At 43.6% G+C, this 15,248-nt stretch overlaps 1 protein-coding gene across 7 annotated transcripts in view; it reads left to right on the top strand.

The window, feature by feature from the left end:
• The window catches only part of NMRK1 (nicotinamide riboside kinase 1), a 665,849-nt gene that overhangs the window by 418,595 nt on the left and 232,006 nt on the right, over positions 1-15,248 (top strand). The window lies entirely within an intron of this gene.

Raw genomic sequence — 15,248 nt, 5'->3', positions numbered from 1 at the left:
CCAAAGGCAGCACTCTTGACCTGGTATTCAACTCATCCCAGACATCAACTGCCTCCTATCTATACAACTCTACTGGAATGACCACACAGCTGACTATCAAGCTCCAGCACTTAAAGCCCTCCTGTTGAGAGCACCTGAAATCAACAAAGACACCTTGATGCATATTCAAATACTTCATCTTGGTTGCCTTAGAAGATGAAATTCCACAGCCTGGCTTCCTAACTCACCCTTTCATCTGTCGTCAACATCCTTCGCACCCATGTCAGCTGAGCTCTAACTCCTGCAACATCCATACATCATTCAAAGTATGAACCAACAAAACCAAGCTATCTGCGCCCTGGCATATACAAGAACTCGCCTACAGGAAACATGCCTACCTCAAACCAGAAAAGATCTACATAAAATAACGGCTAGAAGAAGAAATCACCACTATGAAAATATTATGCTCAGCCAGCAGGACTCTCATCACCTAAGCCTAAGCACATTACCACAGAGCATACACAGCAGAAGCTTACAACAACCATCACCTGTGCCGAATCAAGCCCTTCATCCCTGCCTCAGTCTTCAGATCTGTCTTCGATGCACCAATGCTTACCCACCTGGATGGTGACAACCCCCCTAGTATTTGTCCCACACACTACTCTGGCCCTCATGAAAGCTGTCCAGCTTGCTGCAGCACGCCTAATTACAGGTCTAAAGAAGTTTGAAGACATTTCTCGGACTCTCAAGGAGCTATGCTGGTTGCTCCTCTGAGCTCACATCACCTTCAAGACAGTGTGCATCACCTACAAAGCTCTAATGTACAATAAACCATCATACTTAGTTGAAAAGATCACTATCTCGGGAGATCAATGCAACATCAAGAGCCAGGATATCGCCAGACTGGAATTTAAGAAGTGCGAAAAGGGGAAGATGAAAAAAGAAGCATTCTCCTGCTATGCTCTCATGCTCTGGGACAACCTTCCTGCTAACCTCGGGCTGGCTCCCTTCCACCTGCCATTCAGGAAAGTTCTGAAGACCCTGCTCTTCATGGAACACTGCACCGAGAATTCAGGACCTTAGCCTGACAAAACAGTCCTTCCCTCTACCGACCCCTAGCCCCCTCTCCGCAGCAACTGGTTTTAGTCCCTTTATTGTACAGCAATGGGTTGTTAGGTTTCTGTTATATAATTTACCTACATACATATAAAGTGTTATGCTTTATTGTGTACCTTTATGTTACTGTGCTTAAATATGTTCTTCCTTGTTTAAGTTAAAATAAAAAAATATGTAATCAAAGCTACCTTTTTTGGAAAGAATTATAGGGGAACTTGCCAAATGGTGGCTTATGTTAGTGTCCCTAGCAGATGTGTACCTGAGCATCTGTATTGTCCCTAAAGGAGTTGTTATCCCTAGCAACAGGGGACAGTGGTCTGGTCTGCTGGCTGACCACAAAGGACAATGTCGTGGAGTACTAAGGGGAACTTGATACATCAGATGGCTGCGGTTGCTAGCAGCCCCTACGGTGGTGCTGTGGGCATACCTGAGGCATATTTTGTGCCAGGCCTGTTCCTCTGCTTCTCCATCACAGGGGAGGCCCCCACAAGAAAGAATATGATGATGCTACCAGTTATTCTCAGAGTTCTTGTGAGGCACCGGGTGTCGTTTCACAAAATACATTAATCTTTTCAGGCTAGTCAGTCACCAGGGTTGGTCCATTTCGGAGAGAACTCGAAAGTTTGTGTGTCTCAGGGAGGTTCAGAAGTGCTCCAAATAAAAAGATATTTCAGTCTTGCTTATCTAGGTTTCTGATATAAAACAAAACCCATAAAGAACTCAAAATTAAATGTCTCTCACTTTTCCTCTTGTGGCTTCTCAGTTCCATCCTATTAATCTCAGTGTTTCAGCAGAGACCCAGTCTCTGGTATTCGTAGATTGCTTAGGAATATTTCTGTGAAGCTAGGGGTCAGTGGGGAGGACGACTCTCGGGTTTCAAATCTGCTCTAGGGCCTAATGGTTATTTTGTTTTGGGAGTCATGCTGGAACTGGCCTTCCATTATAGGAAGACGGTCTTTGCAGGGTTCTTGCTTGGCTAATTGATATGATATATGATTTGATATGCTATAGCATTCAAAACACGCTTATACACAAGTGTTTCAAGGCGCGACGAGGCAAGGGAGGAAGACAAAGGGAAGACATAGACAACAATCTTACTAGGCCAGGTGACATTGAGATTGCGCAAGTGTGTGTGAGGGGGGAGGGGAAAAGTGCGAGTGGAAAGGGGATGGGCAGTGCAGTACATGGGATCAACAGTAAAAAATAAATAAAACCAATCAATAAAAACCAATAAATAAAAAGTGCGGCCAGCTGGTGGCAAGTGCAAGGGTAAGTGCAGACATCAAGTGTCAAGTGCTGGTAGTGGACTGTAGGGATACAGAAACAGCCCCAGAGTGCAAAAGTTGCCAGGGGGGCAGTGCGGGTGTGCAACTGGCGGGGAGGGGACCTGGGCCCGAGCTCTTCCTCATTTTTGTGGCTCTCGCAACCAGACCTTCTTCTCCTCTTTGACCTTGGTGTGGTCCTCCTTTTCATTCCCTCGGTTTCTCTCTGTCCTTGTACGTCCTGTACCTCCTTGATGGTTCGCCTCAGGCTTGTTTCTGTAGATTCCGCTTGTGACTTCTCTGTCTCCTCCTTCTTTTCTTCTACTCTCTCTTCGATACTCCTCATCGTCTCCCCCACTCCTAGGGATTCTCTGCTTGAGCTGTCCACTCTGGTCAGCCTTCTCGTCAACGGTTTGCTCTCTGTTCCTACCATCTATTTAGGTGTCTCTATTTAAGGGCTGTCTTGTTCACCCCTCCTCTGTGGTTCCTCTCACCAACTCCTCCTTGTCTTCTCTCACAGCCTCCTCCTTAGCTTTTCTCAACAACTCCTCCTTAAACACCCCTGTAACCAGAAATAACTTGGCAATTTCTCTCTCTCTTCCAGCGAGCTGGGTCCTTCTCTCCCCAGCCTCCTGGTTCTCTTTCTTCCCAAACCTGTTGGTTATCTCTACCTCGCCCTGGGTCTGTCTCTCCCTAGTCTCTTGGGTCTCTCTTTCTCCTGAGCCTCTTGGGTCTTTCTCTCCCCTGCCTCATGGGTCTCTCTCGCTAGCCTGGGTCATTCTCTCCCAGGCCCCTGCATCTCTCCTACAGTTTCCTATTTCCTACTTGCCCTTACCTCCAGAGTCTCTCTCCTGACCTCCTAACTCCAGCTCCAGCTCCTTCTGCACTTTTCATCATTGGTCTCCAAACAAGCGCTTCTCCCGACTCCCAGTGCCTTCTGCCACAGGACAATACCTTAAAGCCCCTCTGCTCTGCATTCCAGCCTCTCTCTGGCTTAAGGGAACAGAGATGTTTTTTTTTATTGTGTTTAGCTGAACATTTGACTTTTTACATATCACAAAATGCAATGTCTATCATTACTTTGTATTATCATACATTAAAACAATTCACAATTGTATAAAATCTAGTTCTTTCAACACTTCCAAAACTTCAATAGAAAGACAGACTTCATGACCTGCCGATAATCTCCCCCAAAAATGATCTGTAGATAACCATTCTTCTTTATCAACAAATCGAATAAAGTGATTAACTTTCATCTTCCTGGTGGCCAGACATTCAATCATTGTGTTTCAGACTGTGCTTTCAAGGGTCCTCAAACAGATTACAAAGGTTATCCTTATATAGATATTTATAAATCGGATAAACAGGATTTCTCCCGTGGGTAACAGATTGAGGCGAAACCTTAAAAATGTTGACTTCCAACGCGAGTTTGGAAATTGCCTTATAAACAGCGCTAAATATCCTTTAGGTTTATCATATAAGGATAATGATTTGACTGTTACCAAACTACGCATCTCTGATATTGTGCATATCCAGTCTATTGGAGCCAAAGCTTCCGTTATACCCAAAGGATTCCTTACTAGATCTTCAGAACGGTCGCACTCCAGCAGAATTTTAGACTTATCTTTCTTCAACTTTACCAGAACTGAATTAGTCGCATTTTATAGCTGGAGCCCAATGTCCTCATACAAGGATTTCATTTTAGGGGCTAATATCAATCTGTATAATGAAATGACCTTACAGTCAATGTAAGCCCTCATGGATTGTAAGCCCAACTTGTACCGCAAACTGGCCATCGGAAGACTCTGAGCTAACCTTGGAACCTTCCTCCATAATTTCCCTTCTATTCTCATCCAGTTTATTAGCCGGGCTAAAGATTTTATATCCATTCCATAATAAAGTGTGGGTATAACTTTACCTTTCTAAAACCTTACTAAAGGAATTATTGAGAATTTACAATAGGTATAAAGGAGCTTCTTCATTTGACAAACCAGTTGATCAAGTTTGTCTTCTACTTCCAACTCTAGTAGAGCAATTGAGGGATTGGACTTCAATCTAAAACCCAAATACAAAACTTCCTTTACTACAGGGACCTCTTGGTCTGTAAGTGTCCACTTAAAATTAGTAATACGTTTTAAAGGTTTCTTAAAGCTTACAATATTCAACTTGTTGGATTGAATTGTAGGTCATTTAATATTGCATATTCCCCAAGAGCTCCCAGAAGGTGTTGGAGGCCCATCAGAATATAGTCTAACAGGACTATATTGTTGGCATAGGTGATCCAATTGATGGTTTGGGAGCCAATCTTGCGGCTGCCTAAGGCATAATGATCTAATATAGCTGGATACTAAGTCTGCTGGATACAAATTAAAGAGGCATCTAGCCTTAATTGTAATCGTGAATTTTTTTGTGAAGATTCACTATGATCGCTAAAAGAGTCATAGGCAAGCCTGAGTGCTTTAACTTTGCCCACAGGCGTTCCCTATTTATTGTATCAAACGCCTTTGAAAGATCAATCCATGCACCATACAGTATAGTGCCACCCTTTGACCAGGGCTTCCCAAAAATACTGCTCATTACTAATCCATTTAACGATGTTGAGTCAGAGGCCCTTTCTAAATCCTATTTAATGTTTAGACAGTATGACTTTACTTTCGGCTCAGGATTCTAGCTCTCTCAACACTGCCCCACCGAAGATTTTACTATCCACATCCAGAATGGTGATCGGGCAATAATTTATTGCATTCGCCCGATTTCCATTCTTATAGATGGGGATCACAATGGCAGATTTCCATGAGTCGGGCAGACACCTATTCTTCAACAGTTGATCAAAAAGGATCAGCACTGTTCTAGATCATAATTCAATGTCCGACTTAAATACGTTTATTGAGGCCGTTCAGAGCCAGCCGCCCTAGAGGATGAAGCAATTAACTCTGCTATACTTTCTTGGGTCAAATGCAGCCTCTAAGCTGTATCCGAATTTACCTCAAATTTCAATGAAGAAGGTTTCCTACACAAATTCTTAAAATTATTGCATCAGGTGGTCTATGCCACCATATTGCTTTGGAGGCAACTTTGAGAGTCCTGAGGATGATTAATGAGAGACCACATGTTTTGCAAGTTATTTCCTAGAGCTCCCAACATCAATTCCCCATTCTTCTGATGCTGCAAATACCTATTAGACCGAGACCAGTTTTTGTACTCATTATACAGTCTCTTAAATTCATAATGATAGACTGACTTTGAGTGAGTCTTATATTTAAGAGCCGGGATAGATTTCCTCAATTCTCTTTCCCGGAGCCATGTTACATCATTAAAATAATGTTTATGTGCTAACCTTATGTTTACTCCATATATATTCCTGGGGGATCAAAATTCCATAAGAATTCCCCAAAATGTAAAGGGTCACATGAAGTTCTTAATTCTGCCTCATTTAAGCCATTCAGAGAATTTTGTAGATTATTTAAGGTAGCTACTCCCTTTCTAAATTTCACAATTCTATTCCTTCCATTATTCACTCTCAGATTGCAAAAATGACCTTTTTCCATAACTGGAGTTGGCAGCAAGAAACCCATAGTAAACATATTATGATCGCTGCTTCCTAAATCCTGTACCAGAAAACTATTGCACCTAGAAAACATGTCCTGGGAGAGAAATAGGTAGAAAAAGAGGGTCTCCTGGCACTTCCCTGATCTCTCCAGGTAAGTCACACTTTATATAAACAATAGATCAGGGACCATCCTGGTTGTACAAAAACACACACTATTGTACAGTGATTTAGAACATAAAAATCTTATTGTGCATTAAAAGTAGGCGAAAATGTCGCACAGGTGATTGAACCCAATACATTCCCTATACATCAAATAAATACATCACTTTACATATAAATAGACAAATGATATTGCCGTTGGGTGACTGACAATATACATCCCCTTGCAAATTATGTAGGGTTTAACATTGGTGTAGAACTAAACAGTGGATCATTTGTATCCGGTGCCTGTAGCGGACACAAGCAATCATAAACAGTCGACGCATCTGTGTTTCGGCCTATAGCAGTTGAACAAGCTATTGCTGTCAACAGCCTTCATCAGGACTGGGAATTGTTTGCCGGATTCCTGACAACCTTTTCTGTGGTGTGACTCCTGCTTCCATTTAGTTTGCATGGTCTAGCGTGACTCAGTCAAGTTTGGGCCGCGTAGTCCTTTTGCTTGGACCCTGTGTGATATGGCTTCTGATATCCTCGTTGTGCCCCAGTCAGGAGGCAGTAAGGTGCTGGCAGAGGGTCCTCTCTGATTCCCTGACCTGCTTAAATTGATTCTAGGTGTGCCTGAGAAAGGCTGTAGTCCTTGCCCGTTCCACCTCTGTAGCACGGCTGAGAGAAATAGGTAATCAATGGTTGAACCCGAAGAAATCCTATTCTAAGTTTTTTCTTTTTTTTAAAAATAATTTGTATTAATTCCAATAAACATCAAACAAAACCATACAGTAAACAACAGTTATACATTGCTGCCATCATATATAGTCTCATTATGTGTCTGTCTACCCGTTACTCCCCTACCCTAACTCGAGCCTACCCCACATCATCACCTTCTCCCCTTCGTTCTGGGGCCACCCCTTCTTCTACTTTCTCTGAGGAGTCGTCTTCTTCCAGGCCAGTCTGAGCCGGCCCTAACAATGTAGCTACTAAGTGTCTCCACGCTGTCAGTGTCTCAGCTTCTTCCTCTCCCCCTCTATGAACTGCCCCCCCCCGGACGCCAATGTTTCTGCATCAGCCCATTTCAGGAGGTCGTGCCACCAGACTTCCACCCTGGGTCCACTACTTGCTTTCCAACTCATGGTAATTCTGCGCTTTGCCAGTATATAAGCCAAGCCCTTGGGTTTGCTAACATGTTTCAGTTTACGCGGCCTGGGGAACCCCAGCCTCACCATACATGCCCACAAAGACTCCACATCCAACCTAATTTCCTTCTCGGTCAATCGAAGTGCCATCTCCCTCCAGAACCTCTGTATTTCTGGGCACGCCCAGAACATGTGTACCAGTCCCGCTTTCTCCTCCCCGCACTTGGGACATGTTTGTGTTCCAGCATTCTTAAACCTTGCCACCTTATGGGGGGTCATGAACCTCTTCCAAGTTATAGCTGGGGGAACATCCCCCTCAGTATTCCCATTTGTCATCACCAAATTCCATTCTAAGAAGAAGGTAAGCCATTTCTTACCATTTAGAGAAGGCTCTCTATTTTTTACCCCTAAGCTACACGTAGTAATGCATTGAGAATTTAAGTCCTCTGCCAACACTATGCCCACTGAGCCATATGTAGACATTACTTTCAACAACAATACAAATAATACAAATAAGCACTGCATAAGTTCGAAGACGTGGGATTCTAATAAATATTAATCACGACTATCGTCATGGAAGGCATACTTCCCCCAGAACTACTTTGGCCGCTAAAATGCCGCTAAAATACCTTGATCATCCGTTATATTAAGTTCAAGTTCTTAAACAATAGAATTCTGATTCGCTATCAGAAGGCCACCCACTGGACGCCCTCCCTTATTATGGCTGGCCAATTGCTCAAGTATGGAAAATCCATCTACCTTAAAGCAACCCATCAGCCAAGTCTCTTGAAACAAAATTAAATTGTACATACCAAATATTGCCTCTCTCATAGATCAACTCTTGAGAGAGCTGAAGCTCTGCATATTCCAACTAGACAATCTGAACTCACTCTTCACTAGAGATATCCCCAGTAACCCCCAACTTCTGGAAAATTTGCGAGAGGATATCTGGTAATGGCGACCAAACCTTTGTCTTGGTCTCGCTCAGAGAGTTACAATCACCTGAATTCAAAATAGCCATTTTACTATTAGACAATCTCCCTGTATTGCTTCCCCCTCATGACTTCTTGAACTACCATCTTCACCCTCATCTTTCACCCAATTACCATCTTGAGCATTGGTATTAGGAATCTCAGAGGAGACCTTGTAACCCAGTTTTCTGAACTCGGCATTTGCCGCTAGGGCAGCATTAGCACTCAACCAGGCTTTAAACCCATTTCTACTATATTTGTACAACTATCATGAGAGAAAAGAATTAAGTTAATGTCATGAGCGGAGAAAACATACAAATCCAGGATTTCCTGTAAGATTAACAAAATGGTACTTCAATTGAACACCTTATATGCCTTTCCTTTTTTTGTCTTAACCACACTCTCGGGATAGCAAAGGGTTGACTAATCGAAGAATTTGACCCTTCCCAAGGCTTTACTGCGCCTTCTTAATACTTCCTGGAGTCCACTTCCCTTTGGGGCTGCGGTTTATGTGCCATTCCTTCTTCCTTCGCCTCCTTCATTAACCAAGTTCTCTCATGCTGGTCAATTGAGGTTGATGAGCTCAAAGTAAATGAGGAAGCCAGAGGCGCCTTTTTCCCCCGATAGAATATTGGCTCCCACTTCATTGGGGTCTGGACCAGTTTGCACGCCAATACTGGATTTTACTACTGATGGAATCTTTACTTGTGTGGTAGATTTAGGTCTTACGGACTGATTATCATGGGCTGTACTCTGCTCACTTTGCAAGGACTTCCCCACAGTGCTAATAGTTTGCTGTTCTGTATCCTTTAGTATTATTGTGCTTTTTCGAACTTCTCTGCAGCCCACTTTACATGGTATATTGATTTAGTTTTTACTGCTTTATCATCCATGCTTTTTTGATTCCTTGATTTCGGTTCAGGTTGCTGTACTTGAATCTTATTTTTTTTCTTTTTCTTCCCATTACTTTTATTCTGTTTTGGTGCTTGAATTTCCAATCCGTGATGTGAGGGGTCTGAATGAATTCCACATTCCTGTCACTGTTTCAACATGAGTCAATCGAGATCTGCGCCAGTCTTATAAATACCTCCAAAACAGATTCCAAAAGCGGAGTGCCATCCAGTCCCTGGCTGACTTCCTTTTGCACGACTGGTGGGATTCTGCTGTACATTATCAGTCAGAACTAATACAATTCTATTTAGGGTCTCAATCTGTTGATAAATGCTTAAAGGTTTCCCATACAAGTCACTGATCCCAGGGGCCTGATTTCCTACTTCCATTTTTAATTCCTTTAAGAGTCTGTCACTGTAGAATTCATCGTTGTTTTCAGACCTACTAAAGAGGAATAACATCCACCAACTTCTTTCGTTAATTTCAACAAAATTCCAGAGTATGGGCCTCATCACGAGTTTGGCTGTAGCCCTTAAATGTGGTGGTAACGGTATTACCGCCGCATTTAAGGGCTGGCCCTATCACGAGTTGGGCGCTAAATCGGCTGTTTTATCTTCAGCTTTTTTCTGGAGGTGAAAATCCCTGTTTTCAGCTGTATTACAGCCGCTGTATTAGCCCGCAGTATTAGCACTGAAAATACCCCATTGGATCCAATGGACCCATTCAGGAATGGGGATTTACCGTTAAGGCCCAACTCGTGATCCGGTGGTAATGCCACCGGACTGGTCGGTGTTAGGGCTATTACAGTCAGCCGTAATACAGCGGGGAATACAGCCGAACTCGTGATGAGGCCCTGTATCTGGACTTCACCTTTCAATATTTCAAACACTTTGACCAATGAGTTTGATACGGAATTCAGTGCTGAAAGTGTAGAGTCGGTCGTATCTTTGAAAACCGTGCCTTGGAACTTTTGACAAACGTATGAACCTGTTGTCTGGCGTTTGCTGCATTAAACGCTTGTTTGCCGGCGATTGTACAACTGGAGCAAGAGTAAGGTTCATTGCAAAAGATTGTACAGAAGGACTTGCTGTTGGAACTTGTGTGCTAACGCCCAATATTTAATTATTGGGAGAAGCTGACGAACCACAAGTCCCGAAGGGGGCTGCACTTGATGAATTTGCCTCTTCATTTGAATCACAGTAGTCTGCATTGCCCCAAACTAAATCTTCTTTTTGTAAAGAAAATCTGTTATTTTCCTTTTTATTGTTGTTGCTGTCAATGTGTATTCCAAACTATTTTCAAAGACTGCTCTCAAATCCTGATCTACTTTAGGGGTGCTGACAACATCACTCAAGCTTTCATTCACTGTTGTTCTTGACACACCTTGATTTCTGCCAATTAATTGTGCCTGTTTGCAGAAAGCTTGAGCCTGGGTCTTTGTCTGCCTCTTTATATGATGATTTTCCAACCTCCCAAACAAAACCGGATCGTCGTATTCGAGAGCTTTAAATCGTCCCGTAGGAGTTCACTTCTCAAATTATTAATATTAGCCATTTTTCAAATGAGATCTGATAGTTTCATAAAGAACCAATAAGAATGTTTTCCAAAAAGCTTCTAATTTGAAACTACTTTTAAGTGTAATCACACCTTAGTTACAACAGAGTCTCATTAGTCTCATTGTACACTTCACATGTAAAAAATAAAAATAATCACAGCTTAATGACTCACCGATGCTCCTGTGTCATTGCGTGTTTATAACAGAGATGATTGAATGTGGCTTTTACAATGCAACCACTTGCATGATTTTCTTTTCTTACAAAGATTCCAACAATTCCAGCTGCATTTACAACAAACTCTAGTTGCAAACTCACATGGACCAGCTCCTGCTCCCTCCGGTCCCACCGCTGACTGCTGGCCATCCTCCTTACAACACTCTGCACCAACACTTCACGGGGAGAGTGGTTTTGCTGCTGGTCACTAAAGGCTCCTCCCTAGGAAAAAAACAGCAGCTGAGGCAATATTGCAAGCATTCTCTTGTCCACTGCTCCACTGCTGACCACACTCTTCACCACTCTCTGTACAGATGTGTTTCCTTATGCAATTGGAATGGAGATTGGATAATGGCCCACTCCTCTGCGGAGGGCTTGCAGTTCAGATGTAGGACATAGGGTTGATTATTGCATCCCCTTGGGCAGTCTTCTCTCGACTTGCAACCCCCTGGCCTTTGTGAGAAACCTGAGGGTATTCTCCCCAGTAGACCTTGAGAATCCCTTATTCAGGTGGCCAAGAAAGGGCTGGCCCTCTCTTTTCCCAACCCTGAAGGCAGAGCAGGGAAAGATCACCTGAATAGGGGAGCCCAGGGTTATGCTCCGAGGAATGCCCAAAGGCGAGACACAGTATGTTACTGAGGAGGAGGAAGAAGAAGAGGGTGAGATCCCTGAGACCTTTATGGGGTGTGCCACATATGCCCCCCTGCCTCCCATTAAAACTCTCCTACCCAAATCCACCGACCCCTCTGTTTATAACCAATCCTCTAAGATCTCAAATCCACTTGCACCCAAGGATTATCTATCCCAGGATCCCTGTTTTCCTGCATCCCACCCAAACAACCCGGGACATTCTTTTTCACATCCCTCTGGTTATTCTGTCCTGAACACCCAGTTTACCCTGACAAAACACTGCGGTTCCCACAATTCCCTCCGTTCATCTCACAATCCCAGTTATTCCTGTTTGCTTCACAAGCCCTACCAGTCACCTCCCTCTGATTATCATTTTTTTTTAACTCCCAATCGAATGTAACCAGCTACAATTCCCACAAACCCTCTTGCTCAAGTCACAAACCCTACAAAACCTACCCTTCCGAGATCACCACAAACCCCAATACTACAGTTATTATTCCATGCAACACTTCTTTCCCTTCTGACCTTGTAGGGTATCTGGAAACTCTACCACCTTCTTTCTCCCAACATAAAACACAAAGGTTCAACACTAAAACTGTTTACCTGACATGTCCCGACACAAGGGTCAGGCAGAGTCTGGCAATTAACAAGAATCACACACACCTGACGGCCCTTTCCTTTCCCCACAGGAATAAAAATTGGAGCAAGAGAGCACAGTACGAGCAAGGTAGGCCGCGCAACGAGACTGCTATCCAGGCCCGGCAGTTCAAGAGGAGGAGAAAGGCGGCGAATATCGAGAGGCTGACAAGGAGAGACACTACCTTGCCCTTTTTGACGCAGACCCGCGAAACCTCCACACAGGGAATCATAAGACCGAGGACAATAGCACAAGTGTGCGGCAGCAGATGTCCACCGTATACAGAGCGTGCCGACGCTGAGAAGAGGGAGCGAGGGAAACTCCTGCTACTGTGATACTGACCTTGACTCCAGTTACGAGGAAAGCCAAGCGGTTCATCACAGCCGGTGAGTCGAGGGGAGAGCCGAGCTGTGGTGAATGAAAGTCGCAAAGTGGCAAGTTGAAACAAGTTCAAAGAACTGTAAAAGTGTTAAGGGGAGACCAGCTGCAGAGGGAACCGGCCTCATGTGGGTGCTAACTCGAGAGACTCTTTTCGATCCCCGTCTGAATGAAACTACAGATACCAGAAGGCTGTAGGAGAGCCACCAAGTTAAGTCAGAGTGGTCATAGAGGAGGTCAAGCAAAATCCCTGTACAGTCGAAAGCCTTTGATCTAAGAACAGTAGGGAAAGAAAGGGAAGTGAATCCCGCAATCCTTGAAAGCAAAGTGAAAAGGAAGTTGGCAAGAGTGAAACCGGAAGAGGGATGCTGATGAAGAAGGGGCAAACTCTAAAGTCCCAAGAAACAGTGTGTTGACAAACGTGAACCCGGTAGAGGGATGCCCACTATGAACTGTTTGAAAGAGAAACCAAGGGGAGTGAATCCCTCGAAAGTGAAAAGCGAGCCATAGTGAACCCAGAAGAAGGAAATTGGTGAATGCTGGAAAAGCCATAGTGAACTTGGTGGAGAGAGGCTGAAAGTAAAGAGGGGTCTGTGCCCGGAAGAGGGGGACCGAGAGTTGAAGCCATCACCCGAGAAATATGTAGAACAGAACTTTGTGTTTGTTAGTTTTATGTGCAACTATCAGGCCCTCGGAAGTAGGAGACTCGACCACCGATGGCCCTGTTATCGATTCTGTTTTTGGGTCAGCGCCCGGAAGAGGGGGGACCCAAGGGTGAGCCATTATCACCCTAATCGAGAGCCATAGGGAGCACTGTAGAGGGAGGCTGAGATTCGAGAAGGGTCTGCGCCCAGAAGAGGGGGACACAACGAACATTTGGAACCGAGTTTATATTTCTTTGTTATTTTTCATCCCTCGAATGCAAGAGACTTTCTAGGAGAAAGAGACGTGGCCATCGAGGCTCCGGATAAGCGAAAACAGAACTGTGAATTTGTGCTGGGAAAGCTCGAGTGTGTGCTGGGCTCCAGGATCCCCCCCTTGCCCCCTGCTCAAAACATGTGGAAGGAAGCCCCTGGCTAAAGCCCATCCTGACTTATTATTTGTGAACACTTCTTTCTTTCTCCCGAACACTATTCCACACCCTTTTTGTATTTAGGTTTAACAATAGGTTTCTCGGTATAGGCCCTTTTTATTTGACTCAAAGCTACTAGGACTGCTTTACTTTCATTTGATGGTCGACGCTTGCTCCCATCTTAGATTTAGGTTTAGATTAGGTGTTTTTCCAACCTGCATACTGTTTAATAAACACCCTTGAACTGTGTCTGTCTTTTCTGTTGCCACCATGAGTTCCTCAAACCTGCCCTAGGGGTGACTCCCTTCACATAGCATGACTTGTATATATGTGTTTGGAGACCTGTTCAGGTCACTGGTTAACTGATCATATTTCTCTTGGTTCCGGTCCCGCTTCTATACCTGTCATACTGTTCGAGGGGAGCAGCCGAGTGTGCTGAATCTACCGGCTTAGTGGCCTCAATTCCCATAGAGGTAGAAGCTTCTAATGTAGCAATGTTACAAGTCTGTGCCTCCTGCGCAGGGCAAGGTAGAGGTAGCCAGGGGATTCACCCCACTCGGGCCCTTTTTCCCAGCATCACCTGGCTTTTAACAGCACGTGGCTCCCTCGGGGCCCCCTCCTTAGCTCATATGTTACCCACAGCATGTACAGCACTATGTTTATTCCTTGCTAGGTTTGATTTATGTAAAACCAAAAACACAAATCTAGTTGTTGGTGAATAAGAGTGATTTGCATACTTGAGACCCATAGATTAGGCAAGCAGCAGAGAGGAGACTAGATTTAAAAGGAGCAACAATGGTGTATGTGTGGTGCGGTGTATAAACATAACATGAATGCATTACACGAATTTCACTGCTGTGGTTTCTAGAGTTTTCACATGATTAAAATCATTAGTAGTGCTATGAAATATGTTGTGTACATTACTGATTTTCCATGTCAGAGGATTTATATTATTATTACTTTTAGGAGACTTGGAATCAGACTAATGTAATGCAGAACTATTAGACATGTTGACAACTCCCACTCATCACACACATGTTTCACCAGGCACATAGAAATTGCATGCCTTGGAGCTTGCTGGTATTCACCATTCACATTACAGGTGTGGAGGGGGTGGAGGGAGAGTGCTAGGGCTGAGAAAACGTGAAGCCAAATGTTTAGTAACACTGAGGGTGATTGTGTGGTCTGAATAAGGACTCTGAAATATATATGCTTGTGGAGGAGATGAGATATATATTTGTTCTTATTTATTGAAATGTATAAGGTGCTTTTCCAAAGCACTGCACAAAATTACAAAAATTGTTGGAAAAAAGTGAGAGTATTTACAAAGTGATCGATCATAAAAGCCAATTTTATTCAGAACTAAGTGAAAACATTTTCAATAGAAGAATGAATACTGGAAAGTGTGTGGAAATATCGTACAGAAAGAACAAAAGCATTCCAAAGTTTAAGGCTAAAAAAACAAAAGAGAATGAGTTAGAATAGATTGTGCACAAGGAGGGTGTGGGATAGTCAAGTGAAATAAAGAGGAGTGAAGTGTCCGAGAAGCAACAAAGACAGACAACAGAGAAGAAGAAACATAAGTGGGGCAAGTTCATGGATACGTGTAAAGCCATATCTGCCACTTGGTATCTTGATTTTGGAGCTGTATATACAAGTATAAACTATATTAATGTTGATATGTATTTTTTGTTCTTTTTTTCC

This window comes from Ambystoma mexicanum, chromosome 6p (assembly GCF_040938575.1).
Source record: "Ambystoma mexicanum isolate Mex_15411 chromosome 6p, UKY_AmexF1_1, whole genome shotgun sequence".
Lineage (NCBI taxonomy): Eukaryota > Metazoa > Chordata > Amphibia > Caudata > Ambystomatidae > Ambystoma > Ambystoma mexicanum.
Note: the sequence above shows the minus strand (reverse complement) of the source record. Positions and strands in the feature narration are given on the sequence as shown.